The 23,184-nt window shown below is 38.0% G+C and overlaps 1 protein-coding gene across 4 annotated transcripts in view; it reads right to left on the minus strand.

The window, feature by feature from the left end:
* Positions 1–23,184, minus strand: part of CAMK2D (calcium/calmodulin dependent protein kinase II delta) — a gene marked incomplete at its 3' end in the record, with an annotated part of 176,623 nt that overhangs the window by 143,979 nt on the left and 9,460 nt on the right. The window lies entirely within an intron of this gene.

Here is a 23,184-nt window from a genome sequence, read left to right on the forward strand (position 1 = left end):
TATTGCTATAAGATATAGAATTTTTGAAACCTTGTGTGGTTTTCAGTCCCACCTTCTACTAAACAAAACAGAATTGTTTTAAGCTTCTTCAGTCTGAAGACTGTAATCTTTTTATCAAATCCCTCTTTAACAGGTCACTCATTCTTTCCCCAAAGTAAGCTACAAATTCTTTTGCACCCAGTCTACAGAGTGTATAAGTGCCATGGCTTGGATATACCGTAACCCCCAAAGGTCTATTCTGACAATTATGTCTCAAACAGACACTGAACTTAAAAATCACCTACTTAAAAAAAGTCAAAAGGTTTTAGTGAGGATAATTGAGTATCATTAGCAGTAAAAACAAAACAGTAAAAAGAAAGATTACTGGACTGTGTAGAAAACAGGTGGGGTTAAATACGTCATCAAATCAAGCCCTCCTTGCAGATACAGATAATCATTGACTTACAACAGTTCATTTAGTGACCGTTCAAAGTTAAAACGGCATTGAAAAAAAGTGACTTACGACTGTTTTTCACACTTATACAACCATTGCAGCATCCCCATAGACATGTGATCAAAATCTGGATGCTTGGCAGCTGGTTCATATTTATGACCTAGGACTAGCTCATGTGATTCCCTTTGGCAAGCAAAGTCAATGGAAAAGCCTGCTTCACTTAACAACCATGTTACTAACTTACTAACTGCAGTGATTCACTTAACAACTGTGGCAAGAAGAGTAGTACAATGGGGGGGCAGAAATCACTTAATGTTTCACTTAGCAACAGAATGAAGGCTATTGCTAAGCTCATTGATTTGTGCTTTAGAATTGTAAGCCGCCCTGAGTCTTCGGAGAAGGGCGGGATATAAATGGGATTAAAAAAAAAATTGGACTCAGTGGTGGTCGTAAGTCGAGGATTACCTGCATAAATCTGCCAGAGAGAGGAGTTTATTATAAATATTTATAATATATGAAAATTTGAAAGTCCATTTTGTCTTTTTGAGGACTCATTTAGACATATGATCCTCTACCTGTAATCAGCTACCCAAAACCTATTCTGGCATCTTAATTTTGTCTGTGCAGGAACACATTACCATGACAACAATTTTAATTTTTTTTATAAAAGCCTTTACCTTTTCTAGATTAGTTTCTATAGACAGATTTTCACAAATAAGCTATGCAAATGAAATCCACATCAATCTATTATGAAAGAGACCTCTCTCCACTGCTCAAATATCTGTATAAGTGGCCAAATATTTACAGTACTGTAGTACATAAACATTTGTCCTTGGGAAAGGGATTTTTGCCAAGAAGGTAGAAGTAAACTATACAAAAATCTTCCTCTTAACCTAATCAAGAAGAAGCAGAAAATTATGAGGCTTTAATTTTGGCTCTACTCCTGTTCCATGTATTCTTTGTGTCAACTTTTAAATGTGCTCCATGCCATACAAAAACTACATGTTTCCATTCAGAATGCAGGAAAAAGCATTCAGCTCTAAGCAATAATTGTAATCAAAGATTGGATTTTTTTTCTCTTTCCACAGAATAGCATGCATGGATAAAAAGCTCTACTAAGGCATTATTGTTATTAGTCAGTACATTTCATTAAAATAAATAGCAAGCACTACAGGTGGAAAATTCAGGCACTTAATGTCCAGAAAAGGAGGAGTCTTTAATTCTCCAAAGACAGACTTCTTCATCTAAGGAGGAACAGAACTAAGCAAACAGCTGCAGTACAGTATTCTGATTTTTTTTAAAAAAAAATAGAGCTTTTGAGTCAATATTGACTCTTGACAATTACCTGGACTGAAGCCCTACAGTTTTCCTGGCAAGATTAGGGCTGAGAGTGCGTCTATAAAAGCCAATAAGTCTTTCAGAAAAATCTAATGTGGGAAACAAATTCTGTCCAATAGGGAGGCACTGGAGCACACGGTCATATCATGTAAACAATTTGTAACACTACACAATTTTGAGCACTTCAAGATACTTAAACTTTCAAATCCCTAAACTGCTCATTTTTTTAATTGACTAGGTGATTAAGATATTGTTCTATCCAAAATCTGATGGAGGGTACTTAAAAGATCCCAACAAACCCCCAAATATTCAACCCTATTTTCACGCAACTAATTATTATTAATTCAAACTTCATAAAGAAGATTAAGGTCCAATGAAAATGTAATAATGTTTGATCTTTTACTAAAGTTATGAGTTATGAAATGCAAGAAGGGGGGAAAGGAAGGTAGTTAGCTTATTTTTAACAAAGATATTTGTAAACATACATTTTCTGAAAAAAATCTAAAAGCGGCAAGACTGAGACTCAAAAGTCTGCCTGATCAGCAATGCCTTTCTTCACCCCTAGGAATACCAAGTTGTCACTACATCATCTGGCAACTGTTACTGAAGCAAGGCTAGCAGCATCATAAAATCAAATAAGGTGACTGCCTGTCATGGAAGATTGAAAAGCTATTAAATAGGTTGTATATTCTAAGGCTCCATTTCAGATATTCAACTGTGATGAAAGCTGATTTGACCAATGTCCAAGTTAAATAAATCTGCTGTCTCAAATTAGAACCCGGAACTGAATATCCAAACTGAACAGAATATTTTTCAATTGATTCAAATGATTTGATGTTTCTTTTTATAGGGTCAAAAAATCAGAATCAATCTGATTACTCAAATCTAACACCTAAATCAAGATAAAGGGACGCGGTGGCTCAGTGGGTTAGGATGCTGAGCTTGTCGATCAGAAGGTCGGCAGTTTGGCGGGTCAAATCCCGAGTGCCGCATAACAGAGTGAGCGCCTGTTACTCGTCCCAGCTTCTGCCAACCTAGCAGTTTGAAAGCACGTAAAAATGCAAGTAGAAAAATAGGGACCACTACGGTGGGAAGGTAACAGCGTTCCGTGCGCCTTTGGCGTCTAGTCATGCCGGCCACATGACCACGGAAACGTCCTCGGACAAGCGCTGGCTCTTCGGCTTTGAAACGGAGATGAGCACCGGCCCCTAGAGTTGGAAACGACTAGCACACATGTGCGGGGGAACCTTTACCTTTACTTTTAAATCAAGATAGCTTTATGAATTGTCAAACTGAACTGGATTTCTTATGCCAGCACACTAAAATTTTGCGCGCTAATATATTCAAAGGAAAAAAAAACAGCTCCAGAAAATCTCATGTAATCAGCTATGAATTGCCCACTTTGGGTGTAAGTGAAATTTTACATTCTCAAAGAAAATGGGAAAGGGAAAATGATTTTAACTAATGTACCCTGCTATCCTCTATATTCCCATAAAATCTATTTTAGATAATTTGGATATCCTTTAACAACAATGCATGAGATAACAAGGGATAATCACCAAAAATTAAAATAGATATCTATTGGATTAAAAATCTGTCCATGAAGGACCATCTGTTTTTAGAAAGACAGATTTGTAATTTGTAAATATATATTTTAATGGTTTTTGGATGGTTATATAAAAGAGATGGGAATTTACCTCCTTGGTATATATGTAGAAAGCTAGAAGTTAGATTACAGAAGATAGTAGGAAACATAAACAAAGAGGGAAACATAAACATAAACAAACATAAACAAAGAGGGAAACATAAACATAAAGAGGGAAACATAAACAAAGATTTATGGACATAGTTTGTGTTGAGTTTTGTGTTGGGCCCACTAGTGGTTTTAGAAGCTTTGCAGCAAGTGTCACACTTCTAAAATGAGATTTAAAGTCAGAACTGTTGGCCTTGTGGCAGGCTTGTGAACTGTTTATGTCAATATGGTCAATGGAATGTGAAGAATGTGGGCTGACAGCTGCTGTTGATACAGATCAATTTTGCTCATGTTGAAGCTGGGACCAAGAGTACAAGCAGCCAAATAAAGCAAGAGTGGTGGATCATCTCTGAAGATAGCAGTAAGCACATCCATTGGCTGGATGATTTTGGAAGATTGCAAGGATTTTCTATTGTCCATGTAGATGTCAAGAGAGAGGTCCAGAATAGTAGCAGTAAGCAGTATATGCCCCCCTGGGCCAGAAAGAGAATGGGCTGAAGAGAAGATAAATCCACAATCTGATGGCTCTCTCAACTTGAAGTTAACAATCCTGACTCTACTGGCTATTTCACTGGCTTCAGATTGTTGGTGGTAAACACCAATCTGCTTATAGTAAGACTTTGCTTCTTCTCAAGTTGTTGGTGGATGAGCAGAACTGGTGGACAAATTGGCAGTCTTGCTATAACTTGTAGCAGCCTGATTATTAACTAGTGTAAGGTCCCAGGAACATATCATACTTGAGCAATGGGTGTTACAAGGGATTGTCAATGAACTTAAAGTGCGGGTCTTAACGTACAACACTTATCCAACCATAATTAACTGTCTAATATGCATAACCAGGAAAAAAACTGCTGATAGTCTGGGAGTTGCAATCCACAAGTCTTAAAGTTTCTAAGGTTGGACAGCCCTGCCTTAGAGGGTAGACTTTCCCTAGTGCCAAATGCTGTCTAGAAGTCAGTTAAGAGTTCTTCTATAGTTTCTTTATAGATTAAATGAATGACATTATCATATAAACATCATACATCAATCTTCCCATTTAAGATACACACATTCACTGGTGTTTCATTCATTTTAAAATGGATGCTGATTTTATTCCTATTATTATCTTGACTGCCTTACTATTTTGGATTATGTTGTGTACTGCCAGCAATCTTAAAACTGCAGTAGCATAGAAATTAATCACTTCACCAATTAATCAATAGAAAGAAGTTGATATAATTTCAGTATGAAGGGAAAAATTAAAACAATCCTACACTTAATATTTGATATATATGCATATTTATAAGGCAAAGTACTTTACCAGTTTTGTTAGCACTTAATTAAACAAAAATATTACACCAGTATGGCACAGCAGTTTTAGTTCTGATAACTTAAGACAGAATACCAAAATTTTAGGGGGGAGGCAGTTATTATGCATCATATGGAATGGATGTTAGTGTTTCAGCAAAATTAAATATCATTCACAGTTTATGCTAAACAGCCATTACATGAATTTAACAGACTAAATTATTCACACATCAATATGTTTTCCCTTTCTAAATGTATTTGCATGATTTACAAGAAGTATCTATTTATAGGTTAAACATTGCTTCCACTTTGAGTAACACAATGAGAGGACTATGAATCACTTCACCAGATTACAGCATGTTAAACCTGAAATGGCAAAAATTATCAGTATATCACAACTGCAAAGAGTCACTTAAGGGATGAAATAGATCTTTAAGCCTATTGTTGTCATTTCTTGCATAAGAGCCTCTCAAATTTTGTACCAGACTGAGCTCCACCATAAATCTCAAGCAACCTTCAATACAGACCTCTGAATATGTGTTTTAGCAAAGATTAACAACAGACAATAACATAATGTTTAGACAAAAATGCACTATTTTGAAAATAATATAATTTTATAATCCAGAAAAAAATCAACCTTTGGTTGTTCTTATCTTCTTCATGTAGATAAGATGCAGGCTGTTTCTATAATCCATAACCAAATAACAGTTGATTATTAACACAGAAAAGTAGGATAGTTAAGTGGCTTCTACCATAACCAGCACTATAGATAATAAAAATAATAGACTACAACTATCAATTCTTGAAAAGTCAAAATATTGCACTATACATATAAACTATCCCTAACCCCATATATAAATTACTTCCAACGCTACATTGCTATGAACAAAATTTAGAAAAAAGCTTTCTTCTTAAGTATTAACATTCTATGTCCTTAAAAATCAACTGCAGCTTAATTAAATTATACATCCAATTTCTCTGTGTTGCTACTGGTAGTTAAAAAGAGCAATAACTAAATACCCAGAGAGTAAATTGCCCTTGAAATAATACTTGATCATCACAGAAAAGCAAATGGCCTGAATGACATTCCATTAAATCTAAACAATGTATGAAAAATGGATACATCAATGATGTATCTCTCCCCTCCTGTTCAACATCTATATGAAGCCGCTGAGTGAGATCATTCGTGGTTTTGGGGTGGGCTATCATCAGTATGCTGATGATACCCAGCTTTTTCTCTCCACCCCGAACCAACCCAGTGATGCCCTCGATGTGATGTCCCGTTGCCTGGAGGCGGTCCGGGTCTGGATGGGGAGAAACAGGCTTCGACTTAACCCCAAGACTGAGTGTCTGTGCATACCGGCATCTCAGATTGACCATTCTATTACATCGTTAATTATGGGGGGTGAGGTGTTACCCCCCGTAGATAGGGCCTGCAACTTGGGCGTCCTCCTGGACTCACGGCTCAGTTTGGAAGATCATATAGGAGCAGTGACCAGGGGCTTTTGCCCAGGTTCGCCAGGTGCGCCAGTTGCGGCCCTACCTGGACCGAGATGCCCTACGTAAAGTCACTCATGCCCTTGTGACCTCCCGGATAGACTACTGCAATGCTCTCTACATGGGGCTGCCCTTGAGGACCACTCGGAGGCTTCAGCTGGTGCAGAATGCGGCCGCGCGAGTTGTGATGGGGGTTTCTCGATACTCCCATGCAACACCTCTTCTCCGTGAGCTGCATTGGCTTCCGGTTGCCCTCCGGGTGAGTTTCAAGGTGCTGGTGATGACCTATAAAATCCTAAATGGCATGGGTCCGGACTATCTTTGGGAGCTCCTGCAGCCAGCATCAATTTCCCATCGTCCTGTGCGCTCCCACAGGGAGGGTCTCCTCAGGGTGCCGCCGGTCAGGGAGTGCCGGCTGGCAGCCCCCAGGGGGAGAGCACTCTCGGTGGGCGCGCCTGCCCTTTGGAATCAGCTGCCGGTGGAACTCCGGATGGCCCCCGACTTTCGCTCGTTTCGCCGGGACCTAAAGACTTGGCTATTCGAGCTTGCCGGCCTGGACTGAGGGTTTTTAAGGTTTTTAAAGTTTTATTTTTATTTTTTGGGGCTATCTAATTTAATTTTTATTTTAACTTGTATATTGCATTGTTTTAACCTGCCCTGTAAACTGCCCTGAGTCCCTTGGGAAAAGGGCGGTATATAAATCAAAATAAATAAATCAAAATAAATAAATAAAATAAATAAATTATTAAAATAAATGCAATCATTATAACAAAGAAGCAATGAGAAGAATGCCAAAGCACTTGTTTATCAAAAACGTTTTGACCACTGACCACTGAAATTGTAGGCAGATCTGCAAAGATTTCAATAAAATTTAAGTTGTAAAATTGTCCAAGGAGTAAATCAGTAAATCAGTCATTCCTCATACAATTAAAATTACAGATTGCTCTGTGTATATGTGTCTGTGTGTATGTTGGATAAATCCACTCCAGCATCTGCATTTAGGATAGATTTAGGAATATTCCTAAGCCTAATGCAATTATAGAATTTAATTACTACTTGAAGATTCTATCAATGGACTCAATTATATTACTAAAGCTATGCTTTGAAGAGCAAAGCTTCAAAAAGTCCTCTCACAGGTTGGCTGTTCAAATTCTACAATTTTATAATGGTTTCAGTTTCATTCCCAGTTCAAACAGGGAAGTAAAATAAGGTTTCAAACAAATTTGGATATTACTGCCTAAGATGACCTCACATCTCTTGAATGTGCTAAGTCCTTGAAAAGTCTGGCACAACATATATCTGTTTTCCAGATAAAAAAGCATTTAGAATTTACAAAACATTTACTCTAGCAATGGCAACTCAGTTCAGTGGTGTAGCGTGGGGGGTGCAGGGGGGGCCGGCCGCACCGGCCGCAACATCTGGGGAGGGCGCGCTCGCACTGAGCTGCTCAGGGATCCCCAAGGGCTGCACAGAGTCGGCTTGGCTCCGCTCTCGAGCTGCTCTTTCTTGCAAAGCGAAACGAGTCCGGCAGGTGAGATGGGCGGCCACATAAACTGAATAAAATAAATAGAAGCGCCCAACTCTCCGCCCAGGCTCAGGCCAACCGCAAGCGCCCCGCAGGCGCCCTGGCAGGCTTGGCCGAGCGAAGACGGACCCGCCGGCCGGCTGGCCTAGCTTCGTGCGCATGCGTGGCTTTATTTAGCGGGGCTCACGTGCGAGCTTGAATGCAGCGGCTCTTGCAGGTCGGAGCCCCGCCCAGCCGCCCTCGAGAGGGACCCAGAAGCATCCCGCATGCGCGCGACTCTTCTTGGAAAGTCTACGCCGCTGCGGGGCGCGTCTTTTCGGCGGTGCCATGACATCACCGGGTTAGGGGGCGCAAATTGCCCCGGGTGCTGACAACCCACGCTACGCCACTGACTCAGTTCTAAGGCAAAGTACAATAAGTTTCATGGAATCTGTTTTGCAGAAAAAACACCGTAGGATGGAATGAGATGCATTGCTTAGAGTTTTTACCTTTTTCTTGCTGCTGTTTATATTCTTGATATGGATAAATGACTAATTGACAAAATAATTTTGTTATTGATACAAGAAATTCTAAGCAACTGAATCTTGAAAATACAATGTAAGTGCAATATGTAACTACATTAAAATTGCCAAGCCCAGAAAAGACCTTGAACCTAGGTCTGTATCTTCCAACATTAATATTTCTGCCATTCAAGTATCTTCACACACATACCTCCCATTTAGAAAATAGAAAAATAGGATAAATTAGTGAAGGATCCAAGAATTATCCATTCTTAAGCAATCACAGCCTGTGCCAGTTTCCTTAGAAGCTGCATAAAAGAATATGATTTGCTCTTCCAGCACAATATATTTATCTATTGATGGAATTGTGAAATACCTTGTAAAGAATAAGTATTTTGTTGCTAAGTAATATCTCTCAGGAAGGGAAAGAGAACCTTTGAAAATAGTACCTCAAATTTGTAAGACAAAACCTATACACAGTCACCCACTCATGTAGCACTAATTGGCTTTTTGAAGGCTATCATATAAACTGTGATGGATTGTGTTAATGAAACATCAGGAAATAGGTTGAAAATACATTCTGCTCTGATGAATCTAACATGCTTCTGATGGCCTTTGCTAATGTATTAACGTGTGGCTTTTGTAATCTTCTTCCTTGATCATTTATTTGCAGTTCTTTGGCTGGTATAAAGCTATTTATCTAGCTGTACCAAACCTGCAATTTTTTTCTCTTTCTTATATCTAATTCCAGATGCCTCCATCTCTTTACTAACTGGCAAAAAAATACAATTTATATAGCAGAAGTTGCCTGTTAAAACAGTTGGCTCTTTTTTGTAAAGCTAAGCTTTACTGATAGTACTGCGGTTGTAAAACATTTTAATATTTCTTTAACTTAACATTTAATTTTTTTCAAGTATTTTTCAGTAATGCAAAGAAAGTAGAAATGTAGAATATATTTTTGCATAAAAATGTAATAAGCATATTTTAAAATACAATTATTTAAAAATAATTACACTATCATTACATTACTTAAGCTGATACTGTCTAAAATGAAGTTTTACTATGCAAACTTTCCTTATATTAATTAATACTTAAATATAAATATGCTTTAATAGGCATACATTATAATAGTAGAACATTTCTGGTGGACGTATCTATAAATACAACATCTTTTTCACAGCACATAATATACAAGCTGTTATAACTAAAAGCATGTCTGAATTAGGTAACCATCAATAAAATGGCAACTATTATATTAACTGCATGTATAAAATTATCCTCATCTTTGTCCTCCACATCCTCCTCCATCTCTTCCCCCCTCTCTATAGTGTTGGAGACGACCAGGCTGAGCTCAAGGGAGGAATCAAATGTGTTATCAGTTATGAGTCCCTTCATGCCACCAAGATATCTAAGTCCAGCCCATTTTGAATTCCATTAACTCTTATCTGCCGCCAATTTGCTTTGACTGTTAGTAGTCCAGATTCTTGTAGAGCAGGGGTCCACAAACCCCAGGGTGTGGCTGACTACCGGGCCATGGCCTATGCACAAGTGGGCCATGCAAGTGGTGGGCCAGCATACACGCACAAAGCTTGACTCGTACGAGCAGCAGGATGGTGCACATGCATGCACTCAACTTGTAGAGCTGCATGTGCATGTGCGTGCGCATCGGCCCATCACACATATGGCCCAGTTCACTTTTCTCCCACACACACAGCTGGGCCACCAAGCAGCAAAGGTTGGGGACCATTGTTGTAGAGAGCTTAAACTTTAAATAAATCTTTATATTCATTTGAACTGCCCAGATTTCTTGATTTCCCCTGCGCTTGACGCATAGTTTGAACAACTCAAGGTAGCATGGATATGGCTTCCGGGTTTTATTTCACAGAGAACAATACTGTTACTGTTATAGTTGCAGAGCTTGCAGAAGCTACATAGAAATGCAGAGCTACAGAAATCACCTGAGAATTCATTGTATGATACCATGAAGTCCATAAGAAAATGAGATAGGTTGCATAAAATATATTTACATATATTTACATTAAAATTTAGAATATTTAACCTTCACCTACTGAATTTAAACTAATGTAATGGGATCTATTGTTTCTTCTGTCCCTCAGTTCCCTCACAATTGCTTTTCAAATAAGTGCTGAAAAACTGTAGGAAGAAGGCAGACATTCTTTCACAATCTATACTACTTCTGCCAATAGCAGTGTAAATCTTCAACTTACAGCCATTTGTTTAATGATCATTCAAAGTTACAATGGCACTGAAAAAAGTGACATGATTATTTTTCACACTTATGATTGTTGCAACATCCCTGTGGTCACATGATCAAAATTTGGCAACTGGCATGTATTTATGAGAGATGCATTATGCTGGGTCATGTGATCCCTTTTGCGATCTTCTGACTAGCAAAGCCAAAGGGGAAGTCAGATTCACTTAACAACCGTGTTACTAACTTAACAACTATAGTGATTCACTTAACAACTGTGGTAAGAAAAGTCGTAAAAATGGGGCAAAACTCACTTACCAACTAGCTTGCTTAGAAACAGAAATTTTGGGCTCAGTAGTGTTGGTAAGTCAAGAACTACCTGTATTAGGTAACAGAAGTATTTTAGGGTTTCAGCCATTAAATTTTAAAATATCATCTATCTGTAGTGCAATGTTTACATTTTTCCTGATGAATCTAATGCAGTTGCAATTCACCAATTATCCACGCCAGAATTCAGATTAACCTCTTTGAAGTTTACTGGCCATTTTAAGCCACAACTGGAAAAGGTGATACAAGCAGCAGACCTACCACTTCCTTTAGCCTTTTCTAGGCTGGTGTCCTCCAGATATGTCAAACAACTTCATATAATCCCCCAGACAATCTGTTTAGGGATTATTAGAGTGGTCCAGGAGATATGGAGAGGACCAAATTGGCAAAGACCACTTTGGCCAAAAAAATTTGATAATTATCAGTAGCCTGTCTGCACTAAAATTTTATAATTCAAGTGTTTTGTAGATGCAGCCTATTATGCCTGAAATCTTTTTCTCTTTCTGCAGCATATTATTTCAAACCTGCGTCCAATTACAAATGTTTCCTTACTGTGCCAGTCATCTAGTATTGGCAGCAACATGCCCAGCCAGCTGCAGAAATCTGAGACTCTCCTTTTATTTCTCCAGGACCTTGCAGTATTGTGTAAAACCCTTTCATGCTGTATTCTCTCTGTGTGTCTTAAAATCTATAAAAAGGTAAAGGTAAAGGTTCCCCCGCACATGCGTGCTAGTCGTTTCCGACTCTAGGGGCCGGTGCTCATCTCCATTTCATAGCCGAAGAGCCAGCGCTTGTCCGAGGACGTCTCCGTGGTCATGTGGCCGGCATGACTAGACGCCAAAGGCGCACGGAACGCTGTTACCTTCCCACCGTAGCGGTCCCTATTTGTCTACTTGCATTTTTACGTGCTTTCGAACTGCTAGGTGGGCAGAAGCTGGGACGAGTAACAGGCGCTCACTCTGTTACGCGGCACTCGGGATTCGACCCGCCAAACTGCCGACCTTCCGATCGACAAGCTCAGCGTCCTAACCCACTGAGCCACCACGTCCCTTTTAAAATCTATAGCAGTTATTTAATAAGGTTAATTGAAATAGGATGGTGCTTGAGGAGAGGGGTGCATTTAAAATGAGAAAGGAAAATATTAGTGCATGCAGTGAACTGAGAAGAAGAGATATTCTTCAAAGTCCCTGGAAATGAACAATGGAATCCAGTTGTACAGTACAGATAATCCTTGATTTACAAGCACAATTGAGCCCAAACTTTCCATTGCAAAGCAAAACAGTTGTTAAGTGAATTTTACCCTATTTTATCTGCTTTCTATTGCTCTCTTCTCAATTCTGGCCTTGCATGTATTTGTTCTTAAGGCTGGTCTTGTGCAGTCAGAATTAGCGCCTCTGTCTCTTTCTTCAATTCCCCTGCTCTTCACCATTGCCAGGTTGTTTTCTGCTTTGCCTGCATTTTTTAATGTACTGGTTATGTATTACTTTGTCTCGGCATATCTCTTTTCTGTTCTTCACTTGGTCTTTTTCTTACAGGCCACTTAATCACTCCGGTACCTAGTAAGCCTTCATGGTATACTAGTTTCACTGCATCTTTTTCACTGTCGTTCAGATATTCTTCCAATGCCTTTTTTTTTCTTCAACTGTCCAGTGTCCATTTTCCTTAGTAACTAGAGTCTGTCAATATTTTTGTGTGGATGAAGAGCATGATACCTTGTTATTATTTTTCTGGTCTTACTATACAGGGCTTTTAGTTCTGCTTCGGTCCAGTCCACTATTCCAGCTGTTGAATTGTCCATGTATTAATTGCTTGATGGTCTATCCCCACTGAGCTTGGATTTTAACATCATGTTCACGACGTACTCACCTTTTATCTTCTTGCCTTCAAAGTGTTTGTTTTCATTTTCAACGATGCCAGTTTCCCTAGTGATCATCTATTATTGTTACTACTCCCATTTTTGCATCTTTTCTTCAGAACCAGATGACATTGTCAATCAATAAACTAGGCTGCACTATTTCAGTTTTCTAACATCTATGGGACCTATCTTGGTCATAGAAACAGCTTCAAAAAAAAATAGGAAGCCAGAAACAGCCACTTTCCATAATGCCACTTCCATTATTTGCTATGGCAGGAAATCTGGAGAATGACAGAGCAGATTTGAAGGGGTCAACATACAGACCAAGAATAAGGAAAGTAACAGTGTGCAAACTATCATACAATATTCTTAATTTCACATGCAAGCAAAATAAAGCTTAGGATCATGCACCGCAGATCAGAGCATTACATGGAAAAAGAAAAGTCAAATGTTCAAACTAGCTTTAGAAATGGCCAAGGAAATGAGACATTATTGCCAATGCATGCTGGATAATTGAGAAAAAATTAAAGAATACAAAAAATAGTTCATTGATTATAGAAAAGCTTTCAATTGATATGGTCACATCGAGCTGTGGAATATGCTTAGAAAAGTGAGAATCCCTGAACACCTTTTCATCCCAGATGAAACCTATTCACAGGTCAAAAGGCTGTATGCTCTCCCCTTATTTATTCAAGACTGTATACCTTCCTTTTACTTATTCAACCAGTATGCTGAATACATATTGAGAGAAGCTGGACTGGAAGATAAGCATGGTTTTAAAACTGGAGGAAGGGTCAATAACCTGTGCTATGCTGATGATGCTACTTTGATAGCTGAAAATGTAAATGATCTGCAAGCTATAGTAATGAAAGTCAAGGAGCATAATGAGAAAATGGGACTAAGTTTATTTAAAGGAAACCAAATGACCACAGCAATCAGCTTTAGAATTGACAATGAAGATACTTCCTTTTAGAATTTATTATAATCAATAAAGGAACCATCACACAATACACTGCAGACTAGCACTTGTTAAGAGTAGCCATGAAGGCCTTGTAAAAGGTTAAGATGCCAGGATATGTCTACACCTACAAAGATCAGAAGTGGATAATGGTTTTCTTGTATCACTCTATGGAAGTGAAAGTTGGACTTTGAAGTCACAGCACAGAAACATCATTGATGCTTTTGACCTTTTGAATTGGAGAAGACTGCTGAGAATACTATGGGTGGCCACTCCAGGTTTTCACTGATGGCACAAATAGCCAGGCTTATATTATCATAGTTCACGCACATTATGTGAAAGCCCTACTCTCTGGAGAGGTCCATAGCACTGGGAACATTGGAAAGAAAGAGAAGAGGACAAGCAGAAATACTGCAAGGTGAATGGACTCAATTACAGCAGCAATGAGTACACAGTTGGAATATCTGAAGGACCAGGATGGTGACAAATCATCCTTGAGAAAATCTATCTATGTGGATCTTAAGAGTCAACATTGATTTGATGACATATAATATCTCTTTCTCCCCATCTCTCCTATCCAGCCATCTGTCCATCAATCCATCCGCTTCAATTCTGTTAGAATTATTGTAAAAAAATAACTCATTTTAATGCTTTTGGCCACTTAATATTTACATACTACATTAATGAACAGTTTCCAATCTATTCCCTCTCTGTGAACTGTAAAAAGAACTCGGAAGCTACTATCATAGGAACTCCACACTGTTCCAATAATTTTATATATGCTGCATTATAATCAGCACTGCACCATATTGCATTGCTCTATTTTTTCTATAATTAAATTGCTTATTCATGAAATTGATCCAACTTCATACTTTAAAATATTTACAGAATGCTGAGGAAGAGAACAGTTCATTCCATTTGACTAGCCTATTATCCCAGGAAAGCAGAAATCATTCATGCATACGACTTCCTTCATAGATTTCAAGTAGCAAACACGACGAGACCCCAAACCTAAACTGCATCCTAGTTAAATAACCTTATTATTTAAATTAAGAAATCTCTTCCAAATCTAAAATCACAGTCCCACTTCTATCTGTAACAGTGCTTTGCCCAATTTCCATGGTCATTTTGCTCACTGCAGCCTCCTCCACAAAAATACTGTGACAACCATCCTCTGCAAACTATATCATAAAAAGCATAATGACCAGGCTTGCTACAAATCCTTTTGTAGTACCCTGTTAGTGGCTCCTTTCATGTATTCTCCAGGGACTGCACAGCAATCATGTAGACCTAGAAAGCACAGCTTCTGCTAATGGGGGACCAGGAGATATGGCATGTCCCCCATAGCCTCCCCAACATGTATTTTCTGTTTCTGATGGCTACACTTCTGGCCATCCCAGAAGACTGCTCAAAGGACACTTCCCTCTTTCACCCAAAGAGCATAACCAGCAATTGCTGGTAGGAAAGAACCCAGGACTTTGTTGATGTTATTTTTTTTAAAATGTATTTATTACAATTGTTTAGAAACAATTTTGATCCTGAAAAAAGGAATACGAATAATAGCAATAAATAAATAAATGTCACAATAAACCTACAACCAGATCACAACCAAACAGTAAAATGAAACATACAATTCACTTCCACTGATATAAGATTTTTAAAAAAATGTGTTTAAAAGTTAAAACCACAACCAAATCCAAGTTTCAAAGCAAACTGTCACAGACTAGATCTTAAATATTATGATGCCTAGCATGTACAAATAACAATAGTTTTTTTACGAAGATGAATTTGAAAGTCTACATTTTGTGGCTTTTAATTTGTTTTAAATGCAACCACATTTTAGGACTTTATAAGCTCCTGATAGGTACTTTTCACCCCATGTAATCAAATAAAACACTGCATTGCTAAGCCTAAGCCATGGTTATTTAATCTGTTTTGTACTCTGCTGATGAATGAAGTGCTTCTTGATTCCTTATATACCAGCAAAGAGAAAAAACAAAACAAATAGTATTGATTTGACTGCTATATTGAGTTTCTCTAAACTTAAAAGAAAAATTTGCTTTCAAGTAGGCCACATAAACTTTAGAAGGTATAGAGTACAAATATGCAATGATTTATTTATTTATTTATTTATTTATTTATTTATTTATTTATTTAATTAGTTTTATATACCGCCCTATTCCCGAAGGACTCAGGGCGGTTTACAGGGCAAAATTAAAAGACAAAATAAGAGTTAAAATAGAATTAAAATAAGATTAAATAACAATTAGTAGCCCAAAGTTTAAAATTTAAAAGTTTAAAAATTAAAACCCCTCAGAGTCCAGGCCAGATAAATCAAATAACCAAGTTTTTAGGTCCCGGCAAAACAAAAGAAGGTCGGGGGCAGTCCGGAGTTCCACAGGCAGATCGTTCCACAGGGCAGGCGCACCCACAGAGAAGGCCCTTCCCCTGGGGATCACCCGCCGGCACTCCCTGACTGGCGGTACCCTAAGGAGGCCCTCCCTGTGGGAGCGCACAGGACGATGGGAAATTCATGCTGGCAGCAGGTGCTCCCTAAGATAATCCGGACCCATGCCATTTAGGGCTTTATAGGTCATCACCAGCACCTTGAATCTCACCTGGAGGGCAACCAGAAGCCAATGCAGGTCGCGGAGGAGAGGTGTTACATGGGAGTATCAGGAGACTCCCATCACAACTCGCACGGCCGCATTCTGCACCAGCTGAAGCCTCCGAGTGGTCCTCAAGGGCAGCCCCATGTAGAGAGCATTGCAGTAGTCATCCATGGTTCTTATTCATATATATATTGTCAATATATATTGTCATCCATGGTTCTTATTCATTAAAGATGATTCCATAACTTCTCCCTACCTTAACAAGTTAAATGGAAATGTTGTTAGGTTCCTGAAATTAGGCTGAATCGTCATTAGGGTTCATGGAAAGGCACCTCTTGTGGCAGGATCAATCAAGTTAATCTAGTAGAATAATACGAATCTTCTCTGAAATGCAGGTTTTCTAAAAATATTCTCAATCAAGCATCATATTTTGATTTATAAGAATGATAAAATGCATTATCTTCTATGGAATCAAATCAAAGCTATTATTAGACAATGAATTGGTAAATCTCAACACTGTACAAATACAAATATGAAGATATCTATCACAAAACGAAGTGTTTTTTTTAACAGCAAGTTGGTTTCAAATGATTAGGATCAAAACTCATTATTATTGCGGTCTCTTTTCAGGGCCATGCAATTTGGACTATTGTCTACTGTCTTTGACAAGAGAATAGACAGTCAGCTGTCTCTTATACAGATTACTCTTCTTCAAAACAAAATCATGTCTCAAGTAGGATCTTCATAAGCATAATACAGGCTCAACCCAGGGGTGGTTAAAAAAAGGGCAAGATATCAGCTATGAGGATGTGATAAAGCTCTACTATTATTGTCTCTGATGTTTATTTTCTTTATGCTTAACTCAGTACTCCTGTGTGTTTTGCACAACTGAACAGTTTCTTCTAAATGAGGAGTAATTCTATGTCATGATCTGCTCAGAATCTTGTATCTTTCCTTTTCAAAAGCAATTTATGCTGTGAACAATGATATCTCCTTCACCACTGTTTTGAATGTGACAGCTTTCAAAGGAATTTTTACCTTTGCTCTTTTCTTTTTAAACATATAAAGGATGATTATAATTATAGCCCTTGAGATTGAGCTAACTCATTAACAAGAGGAGACTGATTTCCTTAGTCACAAGGTTCAGAGCCAGGAATTGGCACTATAGAATTTATCAGTTGTTTTTTAATCCTTTTTTTACTTGACAAAATATATAAGATCTAGTATCCCTATTTATTTCACTCACCTGGGTTAAGATTGAGAATGTCAAACAAACAAGGATGCCTCTGCAGGACAAGTAATGATAGCAAGAACTAGTAAGCCGCTTCATCAAGGAAGGAAGTACAGCCAGAGTGTCTCAATTCAAAGAGTAAACCAATCAAAATAGGTACACCATACTTATCTGTCCATAAGCTAACTTGCTTAGATTATTCAAGAACTGCTCCCATCCTCAAGCAACACCAATATTTTGCTGCTGAATTTGGTGACATCTGATATGTACAGAACAGGGACATCAGAATTTCATACGGGCCATGGATACTTCACCCCAGATTATTCTACTTATGCCTCTGTATCACTCCTGATCACACATTGGGGTTAACTTAATGTTTATCCATAAAAACATTATACATATAAAAAAATCTATACATAGTAAACTAGCATGCTATGCTTCTGGGCAAAAAAAAATTCTAATATAAAAAAATCATATATTCTTCCATATATAGGGAGTTCTCAGATCATACTATTCTATGCAAGCTAGGATCTCTAATCTGGAAGAATCTATTTAGCTAAAGGCATGAAATATTACTCGAAAGTGGTGGCCTTATATAATATAAACCATGTTTGCAGGGTAACTGTTATTCACTGGGATCAGAAAATGAGTTTTAAAGCTTAGAAGTTACATAGATATCACCCTTGTTGCTATCCAAGCTATATGTTCCATATTCCTGTTTAAAAGAGTCTTTTACTTAAATAAATAGTGAGTTGGCATGCTGTAACATACAGCATCAGTCTTAATCCATCAACCTATTGATCTAAAGCAATGCCTTTTTCACAAAAATTCCATTAAGATGGCAGAGACCATCCTAGAGACTGTTGATTGTTTGATTAATGGATGCTTTTGGAGGGGTCAAGCTCCACATACCATCAGAATATATGCCCAGCAAACAAGGTGCCTATCTACAATTCAAGGCACTACTCTGAAAATGATCTCAAAAAGTCAGTTTAGTGAGTAGAAACCTGCTTGTAAATTTTGTATATGACCAAGAACAAAGACATAAAAGTAGACACACTTTAAGTGAGTGCTGGAGAAGAACCTGATCACTAATGCCATGTGGTCTACAAATATGTCTGCATATTCAGCAAGGATTTGTTTACTAAGGAACCTTTGTACATGCAACTGTGATGGTCAGGATACAAGCTCATAGGAGAAAAACAAAAATAAATTTTATGAAAACATTAGCAGGAAAAAGCAAACTGCTCATCTGTCTAGAGAATTTCTTCAATAAATAAATCTGCAATTAGAATAAAGAGAGAAGAGGTACATAGCCTTTATATCCTCCCCAAGTTTCATAAAAGGTTCTCACCAAATTATACATTTTAATGTGACAGATGAGGGAAACTATTAAAAACCTGAGAAATAATTGTACAAATGGATATTAAATTACACCTTTAAATGTTAAATTAAATCAATCTTAGTTTTTGTCCTGGCCCCACCATTTATTTTTCGTAACTGTGCCCATTTTTAATGCATATCCAGCATGTTACTCAATGGAGAAGTATGGCTTTGGATCTGAAAAAGATTTGGGAATATGATCTAAACTACTTAGTTACATCTTAATAGGGACATTCCTACCTGTAAGATTAAAATCATTAGTTCAAATCAGCTTTCTGTAATCAACCTCTTTCAAGAGTAGTTACAAACAGTTTCTGGGTAAGGCATTTGTAAAGTGGAATGGGACAACTTTCCACAGCCAATTTGCCACGGCCAATTTGTCATAGTCAACTCAGCATGGCCAATTCACTGAGGCCAACTCGCTGCAGGACAATTCGTCATGGCCAACTCACCACAGGACAACTCACTGCAGTACAATTCAACAATTCAACTTAATTATTTAAAATAATTTAAAAAATATTTTAATTTTTATCATTCACATTTTATTTTGTCCCTCCTTTGGTATCCATTCTTTAATGATTCTATTGGATTATTTCTTTTATATTAGTGTAACTCTTGTCCCATGGTTGGCCATGGTGAGTTGACCATGACAAGTTAGCCGTGGCAAGTTGGCTGCGGTGAGTTGTCATTAAATCTTTGTAAATTGTGGTGGTGGTAAAAGTAGCAGAAGCAGCACAAGTAAAAGAGGAGGAGGGACAACAAAAGGGAAAAATATAAAACCAGAATGGAGAAAAATTCAGATACTGAATTATTGTATAGATAGGGCAATGTGGCAAAGGATGTAAACAAACATAAAAGCATTTTCAGTAACACTGCAACTGCATGAAGAGGAAGAAAGTTATAAATATATACCTAAATATAAACACAAGGGTGGTTTGCTATATTTCCTAATGCGAACTGACAGTTGGACTGATGGGGCCTTCTGACTCAAAGCAGATGTTTCATTCAACTTCAAACATGATTAATCTAGAATAAAATAGTTATAAAGAGGTTCTTACTTGCTGAAAGAATCTGAATTCTGCATGTTGCAATTAATAGATCCAAAAAACGATGGCTCTTCTGTAGAATTACTTTTTTAAAAAAATCCTTCTATTATTGATACAAAGGCTACCTATAGTAAATGCACGAAGGCATTTTTTACTTAAAAAACTGAAATCTATTTTAAACACAACTTTGGAAGTTCACAAACAATCAAACCAACAACTATAAAATCATCATCATCATCATCATCATCATCATCAAATGGTGCCTTAGTCATCTCAAGATGCCTGCAAGCAGCTTCGAATGTCATCATTCTGTCCCAGCACCTGGCTAAAATGCGAGACTTGATGGTCTTCTGAAAGGCTAAAAAAGTCTGCCAAATCTCCAAGGGGAGGGAATATTCCATAAGGTGGGGACAGCCATGGACAAGGCACACTTCCAACGTCCCACTAGATTTCAGGGAAAGGACCTGAAAGGTTGTGTACTTGAACAAGTTCATAGCCAGAAATAGGGCAATTACTGACATACATTTTCCTCTGTAATATTTTTATATGCAAATATCAAAACTCGTTGGTAGGGGTTATTATTATTATTTTTTAAAAAAAATATTTTTGGCCATCTGTCTAGTTTACCAGACTGTGAACCCAGCAGGTGCTGCCTGGTTAGCGGAAGAGTTTGTGGTTTTCATTTTCTTGAGAATCTGTCTTCCAACGAATGACAACAAAAGAACTGGGAAGCCGGTGAAATAATACTAAAATAACAATAAATCTGTAAAACAAAAAAACATCTGGAAAAGTCATTTCTAACCTGCTGTTTACTGTCTTTTCCCCTTGTGATGAGAAATTAATTCATACATTTCATTTTTTATTGCTCATGGTATATTGGAGAATTTTGATTAGCTGACAAGAAACTTTTTGTGTAAAACAGAAAAAAATGAACTTATGATCTATGGTTTTGATGATTAGACAGGATAGACTATAAAGGAAGAGAGTCATGCTATAACCATAGAGCAAGAAGTAAATTTATATTTATTTATTTTATTTATTTATTTAATTAAATTTCTATACCGCCCTATTCCCGAAGGACTCAGGGCGGTTTACAGGGCAGCATAAAATACAATATAAAAGATAATATAAAATTAAAATACATTAAATTAATTAAGCCCAATTAAAACAATATTTAAAAAGCTAAAACCCCTTCAGTCCAGGCCTGATAGATCAAAAAACCAGGTTTTCAGGTCCCGGCGAAATGAATGCAGATCGGGGGCGGTCCTAAGTTCCACGGGTAAATCATTCCAGAGGGCAGGCGCGCCCACAGAGAACGCTCTTCCCCTAGGAATAACCCGCCGACATTCCTTAACCGGCGGTATCCTGAGAAGGCCCTCCCTGTGGGAGCACACGGGACGAAGGGAGCTTGATGCCGGCAGCAGGTGTTCCCTCAGATAACCCGGACCCAAGCCATTAAGGGCTTTATAGGTCATCACCAGCACCTTGAATCTCATATTTGTACTTACAACTGTTGTAAAACAGTATCATCTTAACTTTTTCATTATTTATTTATTTTTACTTTATTTTAGTTTGGATAAGATTTTATTTTCCTTTTTTAATATGTGTATTCTGTGTGTTCTGTATGTGTAATTTAAATTAGTACCATATAAACAGCATTCTAACTTCCTGTTGGTTACCTTTATGTTGGTTAGCTGTGGTGTAAATTCTTTAATTCCAATGCATAATTAGGTATAAAAAGGTAAAGTTTCCCCCACACATGCGTGCTAGTCGTTTCCGACTCTAGGGGCCGGTGCTCATCTCCGTTTCAAAGCCGAACAGCCAGTGCTTGTCCAAGGACATCTCCATGGTCATGTGGCCGGCATGACTAGATGCCAAAAGCGCACGGAACTCTGTTACCTTCCCACCATAGTGGTCCCTATTTTTCTATTTGCATTTTTACATGCTTTCCAACTGCTAGGTTGGCAGAAGCTGGGACGAGTAACAGGTGCTCACTCTGTTACGCGGCACTCGGGATTCGACCCACCAAACTGCCGACCTTCTGATCGACAAGCTCAGCGTCCTAACACACCACGTCTAATTCTGCAAGAACTTTGTCCCCCTTTTATGATGGCTGCTTCTGCAGTTTAAACACGGTATTTTAAATATCCGAATAGCTTCTAAAAAACGTTGACCTGAATACATGAACCATCAACCACACACCACAGTTTCCAAGACATCAGAAATGAATTAATAAGAAAAATCTGGAAGTATTGTGTGTAGCGTCTCATAACCTCAACAAGCAATAATTTTGTATAAGGGAGAAATGATCTTAGAAAGCTTCCATTCCTTATTTTAGATTCGGAGCAAAAGAACATATATTTAGATTTACATATTCAAGCTAGTTAGATGTTAAATACTATAATAGATTTCAAAACACTATAGTCTTTCAATTAAAGCAGACTAGTCATACCACTGTCTTGGTAGGATTGGTATTGGTGGGAGCAAGTTGATGGGTGTCATCTCTTAAGGATCTGGGATATTTTTATAATACTGCATTGCAGGGGTGTCAAACTGCCGGCTCACGGGCCGGACATGTCATCCAGAAGCCACGCCCACCCCATTGCCGGCAATGGCAAAACAGTCCCGATACGTCTCATGACGTCACGTGATGTCATGAGTTTGACATGTCTGCATGAGGCTTCTAAATTTTAGAGAAGGGTACTATTGAATATAACAAAGTAGATTTAGTAAATAACATGGGTAATATTAACAGAATGATAGATGTTCAGACACACAAAAGGGTCAGGTCTTGCACTTACACACCCCTTTCTCCTCCCGTCCTGATATTTCTCTCTGGACAGTTTATTCATGTTGTTACTGTCATTCAGTACACATCAGGGTTTTCAATAATAAAAAATGTATATAATTTAGCTCTTTTCAAATATTTATATTCTATCAAACCAGCTAAATCCATTACTTATGAATACGTATGCATACTTATACATGTATGCATACATATACAATTTGTACATATATGCATTTGTTTCAAATACACTCATGTTCCCTTCCATAAATATTAGTTTGCTCTAGCAACAACTTAGGTTCCTTTCTGTTGGCAAAGAATCAAAGGGTTGGAAGGGACCTTGGAGGTCATCTAGCTCAATCCCCTGCTCAAACTAAGAGACCTTATACCATCTCGGTCAAATGGTTGAAAATCTCCAGTGATGGAGCATCGACAACTCCAA

Source organism: Vipera berus, assembly GCF_964194415.1.
Source record: "Vipera berus genome assembly, chromosome: 7".
In the NCBI taxonomy this organism is placed as follows: Eukaryota; Metazoa; Chordata; class Lepidosauria; order Squamata; family Viperidae; genus Vipera; species Vipera berus.